At 44.1% G+C, this 12,241-nt stretch overlaps 1 protein-coding gene across 4 annotated transcripts in view; it reads right to left on the bottom strand.

The window, feature by feature from the left end:
* The window catches only part of DENND2B (DENN domain containing 2B), a 229,234-nt gene that overhangs the window by 149,086 nt on the left and 67,907 nt on the right, over positions 1-12,241 (bottom strand). For 2 of the 4 annotated variants that reach the window (XM_063641092.1, XM_063641094.1), the window contains one exon: positions 5,385-5,425. The exons of the other annotated variants lie outside the window; for them this stretch is intronic. The gene's annotated coding sequence lies outside the window, so the exon portion shown is untranslated. The remainder of the gene's footprint in view (positions 1-5,384; positions 5,426-12,241) is intronic. 4 annotated transcript variants of the gene reach the window in all.

The following is a 12,241-nucleotide window of genomic DNA, read 5'->3' as shown; positions in this document are numbered from 1 at the left end:
TTTTATGGCTGCATAGTATTCCATGGTGTATATGTGCCACATTTTCTTAATCCAGTCTATCGTTGTTGGACATTTGGGTTGGTTCCAACTCTTTGCTATTGTGAATAGTGCCGCAATAAACATACGTGTGCATGTGCCTTTATAGCAGCATGATTTATAGTCCTTTGGGTATATACCCAGTAATGGGGTGGCTGGGTCAAATGGTATTTCTAGTTCTAGATCCCTGAGGAATCACCACACTGACTTCGTCACAGGAAATTTTAAGTCACCTGGAACCTACAACAGTTTGGAAAGTCATTCTATTTTCCTGAACTGTTCATTCCACAAGGAGATGCTGCAGTTTACACACAGTGCACTGGGACATCTTCAGTTTTCATAGATTAGCAGCATATGCATCCTACAGGAAAGGTCCGTAGCTTTAAATTAGACGCTTTCCATCCTAAGACCTGATACAGCATTGCAACAAGAATCTATTATTTCCTTGTCAAAAATCAGAGGAGATAACTCCACTAACCCCACTAAACAGTAAGTTTAAAGAATGTGATCCTGTCATAATTACATCATGATTTTCAAAGTGGGAGAATTTCACTGGGTTTTAAGCTCAAGTTTTTCCCAGTGTGACACACAGTGCGAAAAAGAAAAGAGCTTAGGCAAAGTTAGGCATGGCACATTCCAGCTCCTCTAGCCTAGAGACTGAAGAAAACAGACTTAGCTTTCCTGACCTGCTCCCAGAAGCCCATGGAAGCACTTTTCTTCCTCTTCATATAATGGGAATAAAGTCAGTCTCTTCTAGAGCAACTTCACCAGCAGGGGCCAGAGGGTGAACAGACTGTGTTTTCACTAAAAGCTCCTTTTTCAGGCAGTCACCCTTTATAGGTTGAAGACAGTTTTCCACAGAAACAACACCAGACATGGTAGCCAGATGCGCAGACAAGCTCATTAATGAACAACATGGCTGAAATACTGTTTATACGTAATAAAGACACAAAACAATACCTCTGTAAATACTAGCAATAAAACAAAATGTAAGAGGAATAAAATTAAATCATTTTTGGCCAGGTACGGTGGCTCACACCTGTAATCCCAGCACTTTGGGAGGCCAAGGTGGGAGAATCAATTGAGCCCAGGAATTCAAGACCAGCCTGGGCAACATGGCAAAACCTATCTCTACAAAAATACAAAAATTAGCCGGGCATGGTGGTGCGTGCCTGTGGTCCCAGCTACTCGGGAGGCTGAGGTGGAAGAATTGCTTGAGCCCAGAGGGTGGAGGTTGCAGTGAGCTGAGATCACGCCACCACACTCTAGCCTGGGCAACACAGCAAGACTCTGTCTCCAAAAAAACAAATAAATGATAATTTTTACATATTTCAAATTGTGGTCCTGGAAGAAGGGCAGGTTAATTAAAAGATGGATATCTGGGGGGATCTTTAAAAGCATTCTCAAGAACAATAGTGATGGCACTGATTCTTCAAACTGTCTACTTTCATTCCCAAATGTCTGACTGTCCTTTCAGAAGTATTCTTGGTTTCACACTTTACCAGCTATGATCAAAGCTAGCTTTTATCCCACAGGCAAAAAGGGGATAAGGAGGGTGTTTCCTGAGGCAATTAAGCAAAATCGTAAGGATAGAAAGAGAAGGAAAGATGAGGATTAAAGAAGATGTGAGTAGGATCTGAAGAACACTTACCTGAGGGAGACCTCAATTACCTGTGATTGGTGAGAGATACAGAAGCCAGCCGGTTCATGACTACTGAGAATCGGAGTGCCAGGGAGGACACACTGGATATTACGTGACAGATACAAGTTGGGTCACCTGACTAGGACAACTTAAGATCAAAGAATGGGGGAAAATACCAAATGCCAGACACAGGCTCACAACTCTTATCCTGCCCCAGATCAAACTATTACTTCAACCAGACATCGTTGGCATTCACAAGGAACACGTCTACAGTGCCTATGGGGAATGCTCACTGCCTGTTCTCCTGAGCTGGCTGGCTGGGAGTACCGATCTATCTAAAGAAAAGAAACTACCCCAGAGTTCTATGTCACCTAGCTCTAACAGTCTCAGGAAAGTAGGAGGCATCCTTATCGGGGATGTAGGTCACAATGGAGTTAGGGCTTATGGAATACATAAAAACATGGCGAATATAGGGCCGGGCACGGTGACTCATGCCTGTAATCCCAGCACTTTGGGAGGCCGAGGTTGGCAGATCAGGAGGTCAGGATTTGGAGACCAGCCTGGCTAACACGGTGAAACCCTGTCTCTACTAAAAATACCAAAAAAAAAAAAAAAAAAGAATTGCAAAATAACAGGGAAATCCTACTTGAAAGTATACAGAATCAATTATGGAGCTCTTCTGCCCAGAACTATTCTACTTAGCTCCACAACTTTCTCTAGCAAGTTTCAGCAGCCCGAGAGCCTCCCAGGGTTGGGCACAGCAATGGTGAGCGTGGGTCCTCATCCTCATCACTAACCCTGCAAAGACAAGCATTCTTCTGTACTTTTTTTTTTTTTTCTAAGACGGAGTCTTGCTCTGTCACCCAGGCTGGAGTGCAGTGGTGCGACCTCAGCTCACTGCAACCTCCACCTCCCGAGTTCAAATGATTCTCCTGTCTCAGCCTTCCAAGTAGCTGGGATTACAGGCATGCGCCACCATACCTGGCTAATTTTTGTATTTTTAGTAGAGATGAAGTTTCACCATGTTGGCCAGCCTGGTCTCAAACTCCTGACCTCATGATCCACCCGTCTCAGCCTCCCAAAGTGCTGGATTACAGGTGTGACCCACCACGCCTGGTACTTTGTTGTTTTTGAGACAGGGTCTCACTCTGTCACCCAGGCTGGAGTGCAGTGGGATGATCTCAGCTCACTGCAGTCTCGACCTCCCTGGGCTCAGGTGGTCCTCCCCCTTCAGCCTCCCGAGTGGATGGGATTACAGGCACACACCACCACACCTGGCTAATTTTTGTATTTCTTATAGAGCTGGGATTTCACCATGTTGCCCAGGCTGGTCTCGAACTCCTGGGATCAAGTGATCTGTCTGCCTTAGCCTCCCAAAGTGCTGGGATTACAGGCATGGGCCACCGTGCCCGTCCCTCAGTACTTCTTTAGGAGAATTTCTGAGAATGACAAAGGACCACAGAACAGCAAAAGACTTTGGAGATTGTCTTTGTCCAACTCATTCTGTACTGGAAGAAGCCAATGCAAATCTTTAACTGGAACAAAAAAAAAAGTCTAAACTATGCAAGATCTGACTAAATCTCAGTCATTTCAGAAGGGTACAGGGATAAGGAAGAAATGTAGCTCTGTCTATCTGAGTATGTGTATTTGGGGAGGAGGGCTGGGGATTACACAGACAGAAGTTAAACCATTTTGTTTCTTCTTCAAAGGAACACCAAGAGGACACCTACTCAGTTGTTTCCCTTTATTTCTTTTTCTTTTTGAGATGGAGTCTCGCTCTGTTGTCCAGGCTGGAGCGCAGTGGCATGATCTGGGCTCACCACAACCTCCACCTCCCGGGTTCAAGTGATTCCCCTGCCTCAGCCTCCTGAGTAGCTGGGACTACAGGTGCCTGCCACAATGCCCGGCTAATTTTTGTATTTTTAGTAGAGATGGGGTGTCACTCTGTTGGCCAGGCTGGTCTCGAACTCCTGACCTTGTGATCTGCCCACCTCAGCCTCCCAAAGTGCTGGGATTACAGATGTGAGTCACCGCGTCTAGCCATTTCCCTTTATTTCTTAGTTCTTGATGATAGGGTCCCCCAAATACCCTCCCCTTCCTTGCTGGAACCAAGTCATACCACCCTCAGGGTACAAGAATTTGCACATAGCCATGAACAGAACCAACAATCAATAAATGTAGAGCTTGGACATGTTAGCAAACATTGAAGGTCTCTGGAAGCTACAACTTCCAAGGACCAATCTCCACATGATGGAGAAATCAAAGCCAGGTGAAGATCTGGGCTGAGTTTCAAATATTCCTGAGTTTATGAAGGAGGTGGAAGGTGGGAAGAAGAATTCTGGAACTGAACTCGTGGAAGGTCAAGCCTCCCACATCGCAAGGGTGACAGCAAACAGGTGTGGACCCGCAGCAAACCGAGGCATGGACAGGCAGTTATCTCCTTAAGTGATCCTCGTCAGAGAATTTCCATCAGTTTTTCTTGCTACGTTTTATACTTTTTCAAAGTGACTACATATATTACTTTTATCTGTTTGGAGTCATCTGAGTTCCCTTCCAGTTCCACTAAGGATGCTCACACTAATGGTTCTCTGCCTCTTGCCTGTCTAGTCTCTCCTGGATCTCCCAGGCTTACTCTTTGGATTCCCATCTCATACCCACAGAGTCCTGTCTTCTTCACCATGAAATAAGTTCCCCTCTAACAGAAGGAAATTCAGACATATAAATGTGCCTTGCGCAAGATCCCACCACAAATTAATAACACTGCAGGGATTAGAATCCAATTCTCCGAACTCACGTCCACCGCTCCTTCCAACTGACCACAACACCTCCGTTATAGGAGAAACATCTGCCCTACAGCACCAAGACCAAGAATCAAAACAGTTTATTGCATGTCTTTTTAAGCAAAACAACACAGCCAGAATGTTTGGCAGGGACTAACTAAATATTTCCTCTGTGACCTACGCCAGAGAGGAAAACTGTGGGAGCTGGGTAGGCACAGCACAGAGGGAAATCGCAGAGACCACTGCAAAGGCCAGCAGATGGATGACAAAAGAGGAAAAATGCAATCCTAAACTGAGGCCAAGCTGGGAACAAAGGAATCCGAGTTTTAAAAGTGGTTGAGATCTAAAGATAGGATTGTAGGTCTAAATGGGAATGTTATCTAAGAGGGAAAGCATTTATAGAAAACTTAGGAGGACTATCTTCATGACCTTGGGGCGGGAAAGGAATTCTTAAAGGACACAAAAAGTGCTCACCAAGACAAAGCTTGATCAAAAGGATATGGAGCTAAAATCTCAGAGCAACATAGAAGCAATGACCATTCTTAGACCTACAACACAGATGTATGCTGAAGCAACATAACACAGGAAGCCAAGCCTACTCCCAGCACCAAGGTCTGAACTGAAACCTGGCTTAGAAAAAAAGCCCAAAGGCAAAACATTAACTTTCCAGTGAAGAAAGAAGGAGGAAGAGAGAAACAGAATGGATACTAATTTGGCCTAACAGAAGCTAGAATAAAGCTTGCGACATGATAAGGTAGACAGGAATCTATGGGAATGAGATGGAAGCCCTGGGAAACCAGGAGCATCATCAGTGGAACTGGAAGGAAATTCAAGGGACCCGAACAAGGTTCTTTGCTGGGGGAACTGAAGAAGTCACTGTACGGAACTAGATCCACTGATTTAAAAAACAAAATGTAAAAACCTACCTGAATTATCCAAGAAAGAAACTCTCCAAAGGGTGTGAAATCTGTGAAAAGAGTGGAAATGTTGTTACCACCAAGTAAAATTCACTTATACTTTCCAGTAACCTTTAAGAAAGGGCTTCAGAGAGGATCCCTCAGTTGTATTAGAGGCTCTGATATCAAGACTGTTCAACTGAACAAGAAAAGGTGGGCAGGGGCTTCCACAGAAGAGCAAAGAGGTCTGAGGCCAGCTTTCTACCCATGCTCAGGGCAACAGGCTTTCCCTCACTTCTGAGGTGACCACACCAGCAAACTGGGCCACCAGTGGTCCCCCTCCCCAGTGACCCCTCCTCTCCTCTCACAAGCATTACATACAGAGTGGGGAAGAGAGAAGGAAAAAACCTGGAGCTCTTAACCTCAAAGGGTTTCCATCCTACTCAAAGTGCCAGGACACACATTCCTAAGGTCCATGAACCCTTGCATCAACACCTCAGCTCAAGAAGCGCCAGGGAGCAGACCAGACTCTGGGCTGGGAACACTGTTCGTTTTGTTAGGAAAGAGTGCTGATAACTACAGCAGAGACAGGAGAATGAGAAAAGGCCTAAGAGAACCCAGGGGAAGGGAATTTCAGGAGACAGATGAATTGCTTCCTGAATATGAACTGATCCACTTACTGGACAGTCTATGAGACAAGGAGTTAAGCTAAGGGGAGTTTTGGGTTTTTTTTCAAGGCAGCTCCTCCCCAGGTGGAAAAATTGAGAGCACAGACAAAAGGAAGGAGTGACCTCCCTGGAAGCAGGGGAATCCCCCGCCCAATGCCTCATTTGTAATCAAGGGCAGCGAGGATGAGACTAATGTAAACAGGCCAGGGAAGCTAGCATGCCCTTCTCCAGAGAGGCCAACACACACACTTCCCCCAGCATGGCCCCTGGAAAGGCAGAGGTAGGTATTCTCTTGGACAAAAGAGAGGGGACTTGGGGAGTTCCCAAGGTGCTTTCAGGCTTTTCTGTTCCCAGGCACTCAGCATTCACCAAAATTCCAGGGCACCAAGACCAAAAAAAAGGTGAAGCTAAGACTCTGCTGCTTGGAGGAAAATGCAGTTTGCAAAAAGACCCCACAAGAAAGGCTCAGAAGAAAATAATGGGGCTGAACGGCAGGACCACTCCCACATGTGAGCACCTAGGCCTGAGTCCCGCAAGCTTCCCACACCCCTCCCAGCACCAACGCAAGGAACAGCTGCCCTGGAGAAAACAATGGGGCCTTTGTCTGTGCCTTCTCCTGTAGATCTCTTTTTGGAGAACCAAACAGGATAATTCCTTTACAAGAGGGGCTCTCCTAAATATCAGTCCAGGCCAAGATCAAAGTTTTAGCATCCACAGCATCCCTCTCAAATAAGACTCCTACCTGTTCCATACTGGGCAGGAAGGGTGCTGTGCAGCATCCAGCCCCACCCCACATAGGAAGCACGGGCAGACAGGTCCTTGCAGCCCCTTCCTGCAGCCCTCACCAGTCACACACAGGAGCTGCTCCTCCTGCTTTCTTCCTGGCCTGGCCACGGAACTGAAAGCCTAAGAACTGTTCTCACTCCCCTTCTTGCCATCCACCGGAATATTTCATATTGAGTGAAATTACAATGCTTGTTGATACTGTTTTCATCAAAATCTGTCAAAATGGACTCCCAACAGTAACTATGATTTAAAAAAAAAAAAGGCATGAAACAAGCTGGACAGTCAAACTTCTCTTAATGTTGCACTACTAAATAAAAATTCCCAAACTGACAAATATCAAGAAACTTACGCTGTCATTTTCCATGATTCAAAACATCTTAAATCTAACCTAACTATATAATAGACAAGTAGAAGGTTGTTTCTTTGCTGTCTTATTAGCCCATTTTCTTGATTTGTTTTTAATTTATTTATTATTTTGATTTGCAAATGTCTCCTTTTTTTTTTTTTTTGAGACGGAGTCTCGCTCTTTCACCCAGGCTGGAGTGCAGTGGCGCAAACTCGGCTCACTGCAAGCTCCGCCCCCCGGGGTTCACGCCATTCTCCTGCCTCAGCCTCCTGCGTAGCTGGGACTACAGGCGCCCGCCACCTCGCCCGGCTAATTTTTTGTATTTTTAGTAGAGACAGGGTTTCACTGTGTTAGCCAGGATGGTCTCGATCTCCTGACCTCGTGATCCGCCCGCCTCGGCCTCCCAAAGTGCTGGGATTACAGGCGTGAGCCACCGCGCCCGGCCAACAAATGTCTCTTCTTATATGTTGTGAAGATGATAATAGATTTGAGGTTTTTGTTTTTAGTCCCTTTCCCTAAAAAAAAAATTTAAAATTTTTCCTATGTTGGTCCAAATTAAGAAACAAACAAACAAACAAAACGTGTATTTTGTGAAGCCAGGTGCCTCACGCCTGTAATCCCAGCACTTTGGGAGACCAAGCTTGGAGGATCGCTTGAGCTCGGGTGTTCGAGACCAGCCTGAGCAGCATAGTGGGACCTCATCCCTACAAAAAAAATTTAAATATTTAAAAAACTATCCAGGCATGGTGGCACACACCTGTATTCCCAGCTACTCAGGAGGCTGAGGCAGGAGGATTGCTTGAGCGGGGGCGGTCGAGGCTGCAGTGAGTTATGACTGTACCACTGCACTCCAGCCTAGGTGACAGAGTAAAGCCATGTCTCAAAATAAAAGAAAAATGTGTTTTGTAAAATCCCATATGCCACATTTCTCCCATTCTCCTTCATTGGGTAACTGGTAGCAGATGAATTCAGGACCCACTTCTTCCAAATCACCACCATGGACTACATGCCATGGCACAAAATTCCCTTTCCATGAAACGGAGACAGTCTGAGCAACTCCTGATGTCTCTCTCCTCTATTCCTCTATTCTAACCATCATTCTTCCTCTCCCCAAACACCTCCAGATCAAGGATACTTGGGTTTTCAGGCCAGTTAGCTGGATACCATGAGTTCCTCAGTTCAATCCGGAGTATCCCCCATTCTCCATGATTTCAGCACAAGAAGGCATCACAAAGAAGTAGAAAGAAATCTGGAATCAAATGAACCAAAGTTCAAATCCTGGATCTTCAGTGATTTACATAATTTCTCTGAGTCATGATTTCCTCCTCTCTGAGACAATCCATTCATGAAAGTATCAAGTTGTGAACAGCACATAGTAGGTCCCCTGTGCTGACTCATTACTTCCTTGACAGGTTTCTCTCCTGTCCTCCCAAAAAAGATAGGCTTTTCAGAGACTTTTTTAAAAACAGGGAGGTGGAAATACTGATATCAATAAGACATTGTTCCACAGGGAATCAAAGTTATGCAGTGTCCCTTACCTTGCTGTGCTGGTTGCATTCCGATGACTGCCCTCAATTCCTTTCCAGCCTCTCTTAGGAAAGGCCCAGAACATCTATTTAATGGTATAAACCTCCATTTCTCCCTCTCAAGAGTCTGGAGTTACGAGTTATTAGGTGGCTCAGGGTTCTCTAAGGGTAAGGCTTTCAGTGTCATCCTGGAAAATGTTAAAGTGTGGAAAAACCGCTCATCCCACCACCTCGTGTTTCTGTGTGGTATCGACTCAACCCTTAATGGTTTCCTTTTGGAGTGCGTTCAATCTGCCCTGCGCAAACACCACATCAGGTCTCTATCGCTGTGCTAAACAAATGTTCCAAATGGGAAAAAAATTGTCATCAATTTTTTCCGGGACTGCTCACAGTGTTATTTCACTGCACTTCTTTCAAGTCTTTCACTTATTTAAAGTCTTATTTCACTTATTTCATGATGAAGACATCATGAAAGCCAAAGAATTCCCTGTAATTCCTTGTACCATTCCCTGTACCAGAAAAGTGCCACGCGTGCTACCTTTCCTGAGACCAAAGAGTTTATACAGTTAAATTCTTTACAGTAAGGGTGATTTAATAAATGCATACATTCAGTTTGATTTAATGTTTAGGACTCTGTAAAGGCTTCTCACGTAAGCAAATTCAAAAATCAGGACAAAAATCCTGTACTGGCCTAAGGATCTCAAATTTTGGCTCCAAAATTAGAGTAGCTCTTCTTTTCTCTCTTTTTTTTTTTGAAATGCAATCTCGCTGTGTCACCCAGGCTGGAGTGCAGTGGCGCAATCTCGGCTCACTGCAACCTCCGCCTCCCAGGTTCAAGCAATTCTCCTGCCTCAGCCTCCTGAGTAGCTGGGATTACAGGCAAGTGCCACCACGCCTGGCTAATTTTTGTATTTTTTGTAGAGACGGGGTTTCACCATGTTGGTCTCGAACTCCTGACCTCAGGTGATTCGCCCACCTCGGCCTCCCAAAGTGCAGGGATTACAGGCGTGAGCCACCGTGCCCGGCCAGAGTCACTCCTCTTAATAACAAGCTGAGGGCCCTAATTGAGCATGTGGCCAATGTGGAACCTTGGGCTGCGGCACTAAGCCCAATCTGCCCATTGCTACTCAGTACAAAACCTGCAAGAGGAACAGACTCTCAGTGGGCCTCATTTTCTTCCTCTAGCAGAATGTAAATAAGAATCTCTGCATTTGTAAAAATGTCCAGAAGATTACTAAGATGGAAAACAGTCACTGGAAAGGAAGCACCCCTTCAGTGGTCATTCTTGGCCTCACTTGCTCATGCCTGGCCCTTGACAACAGCTACCTCCACAGATCTCCAGCCCCACCGCCTCTCCTTTCCGAGCCCTCCTCTCATATGGAATACACAAATCCTGTCACAAATACTACGCTGTCTGGCTGCTGTAAATCACCATCCTGCTCATGCCACACCTGTGCTTTCCCCCAAGGTTGATCTTGATCTTCTCTACCTCCAGACCCTTCGCACACACCGCTCCCTCTTCCCAGAATGCCTTCCTTCCTCTGTTTGCTAAGCCAACTCCAACAGTCCCTCAAGATGCCGCTCCTACGGCACCTCCTTTGGTTGCTTTCCCTGGCCATGGGCTTCCCTTGCATCTTCTCCTCAACATTCTTTGCTTTCCTCTGGTCAAACATCTGTATCATACTCCATTGTAAATGTCTGTTTATCTTATGTGCCCTAAAAGAATGTTATATTACCCTCCTTACATTTAATAAATTTTTGCATCACAACCAGTAGTAAAGACGTACTTTCTGCCATATTCTAAATATTGGCATTTTATAAATATTTACAGGCCTGGCACAGTGGTGCATGCCTGTAATCCCAGCACTTTAGGAGGCTGAGGTGGGAGAATGGCTTGAGCTCAGGAGTTCAAGACCAGTCTAGGCAACACAGTGAAACTTCACCTCTACAAAAAATCGAAAAGTTAGCCAAGTTTGGTGGTGCATGCCTATAGTCCCAGCTACTTGGGAGGCTAGGTGGGAGGATGGCTTGAGCCCGGGAGATTGAGGCTGCAGTGAGCCATGATTGCACCACTGTATTCCAGCCTGGGTGACAGAGCAGAACTCTGTCTCAACAAAAATGTTTTATTAAAAATAAATAAATAAATATTTACATTTTTAAATTAAATACAACATTACTCTCTTAAATGAATCTAAATGATCCAATGGATTCTAAATGCCATAGTGGATCATCTATTTAAAGAACATACATTTTATACTATGCCTTTTTGATAACTCTTACTTCCTTTTATTTCCTCTTCAGAATTTTATCCTAATATTTATGCTGCAAAATCTTTTACTGATCGACCTATACTTCCCTGCAATATATATATTAATATTATGCATATATAAATGCATAAATCTTTAAATTCTGCTATGATTATAACCTCAATTTCTTGTTCTATTTATTTTATATTTTTTTAGAGACAGGGTTTTGCTGTATCACCCAGGCTGGAGTGCAGTGGCGTAATCATAGCTCACTGCAGCCTCAACTCCTGAGCTCAAGCAATCCTCCTGCCTCAGCCTCCCAAGTAGCTAGAACTACAGATGCCCACCACATTGCCCAGCTAATTCTTTCTATTTTTTATTTTTGTAGGAACAGAGTCTTGCTTTGTTGCCCAGGCTGATCTCAAATTACTGGCCTCAAGTGATCCTCCTGCCTCGGCTTTCCAAAGTGTTGAGATTACAGGTGTGAGCCACCACATCCAGGCTATAATCTGTAAATGTTAAAAAACAAAAAATTCTTCTTCTGGATTGGGTTTTCATCATCTTTATTGTTAATATGCAAATGATCAAAACATAATTGGTTTAGAAATTGGTACTATTATTAAACATAAAAAGTAACATTTTATTCAAAATGCATTAATTTTTCATTTTTATAGTGGTAAGCACCAAGAAACTTTGTTCATATAAATAACTAAACAGAAGTGAGAGTCAACAGCCATACTACCCTGAATGTGCCATCTCATCTGATCTCAAAAGCTAAGCAGGGTCAGGCCTGGTTAGTACTTGAATGGGAGAAGTGAAATAAATTTTGATACAGCAATATCAGTAACTTTAGAATTACAAGTCAAAATCATGTCATGACCTATAATCAAAAATTATTTTTAATTATCTACCAACTGACAATGCCTTCAATTTTGTTGAAAGCAAGAATTGGAAACCATTTGACTTAGAAAAGGATTTGCTACTCACAGTCATTCACTTTCCTAATAATAGTCCTAATTGTTCCTTTGCTTGTTAATCTGGAGGCTTTCACACATCAGGCACACAAATAGCAAGACTCCAGATTAATAATGACTATGTCTTCCTTTTGTAAAGTGGGAGAAGAGTGATTGAGAAAGGAAACACCTTGAGTGCAACTGTATTCTCAGACAGATGAGTCTTTGGAAAGAGGACATAGAAAGTCAAGAGTCTAGAAAATATCCCATCTGAAGACTACTAGCTTATCTGCCTCTCCCACCAAAACGGTGGCATTATCAAAATTAACATTAAATTATATTTATTCGTGGATGATTACTGT

The sequence above is a fragment of the Symphalangus syndactylus genome, chromosome 6 (assembly GCF_028878055.3).
Source record: "Symphalangus syndactylus isolate Jambi chromosome 6, NHGRI_mSymSyn1-v2.1_pri, whole genome shotgun sequence".
Classification (NCBI taxonomy): Eukaryota; Metazoa; Chordata; class Mammalia; order Primates; family Hylobatidae; genus Symphalangus; species Symphalangus syndactylus.
Note: the sequence above shows the minus strand (reverse complement) of the source record. Positions and strands in the feature narration are given on the sequence as shown.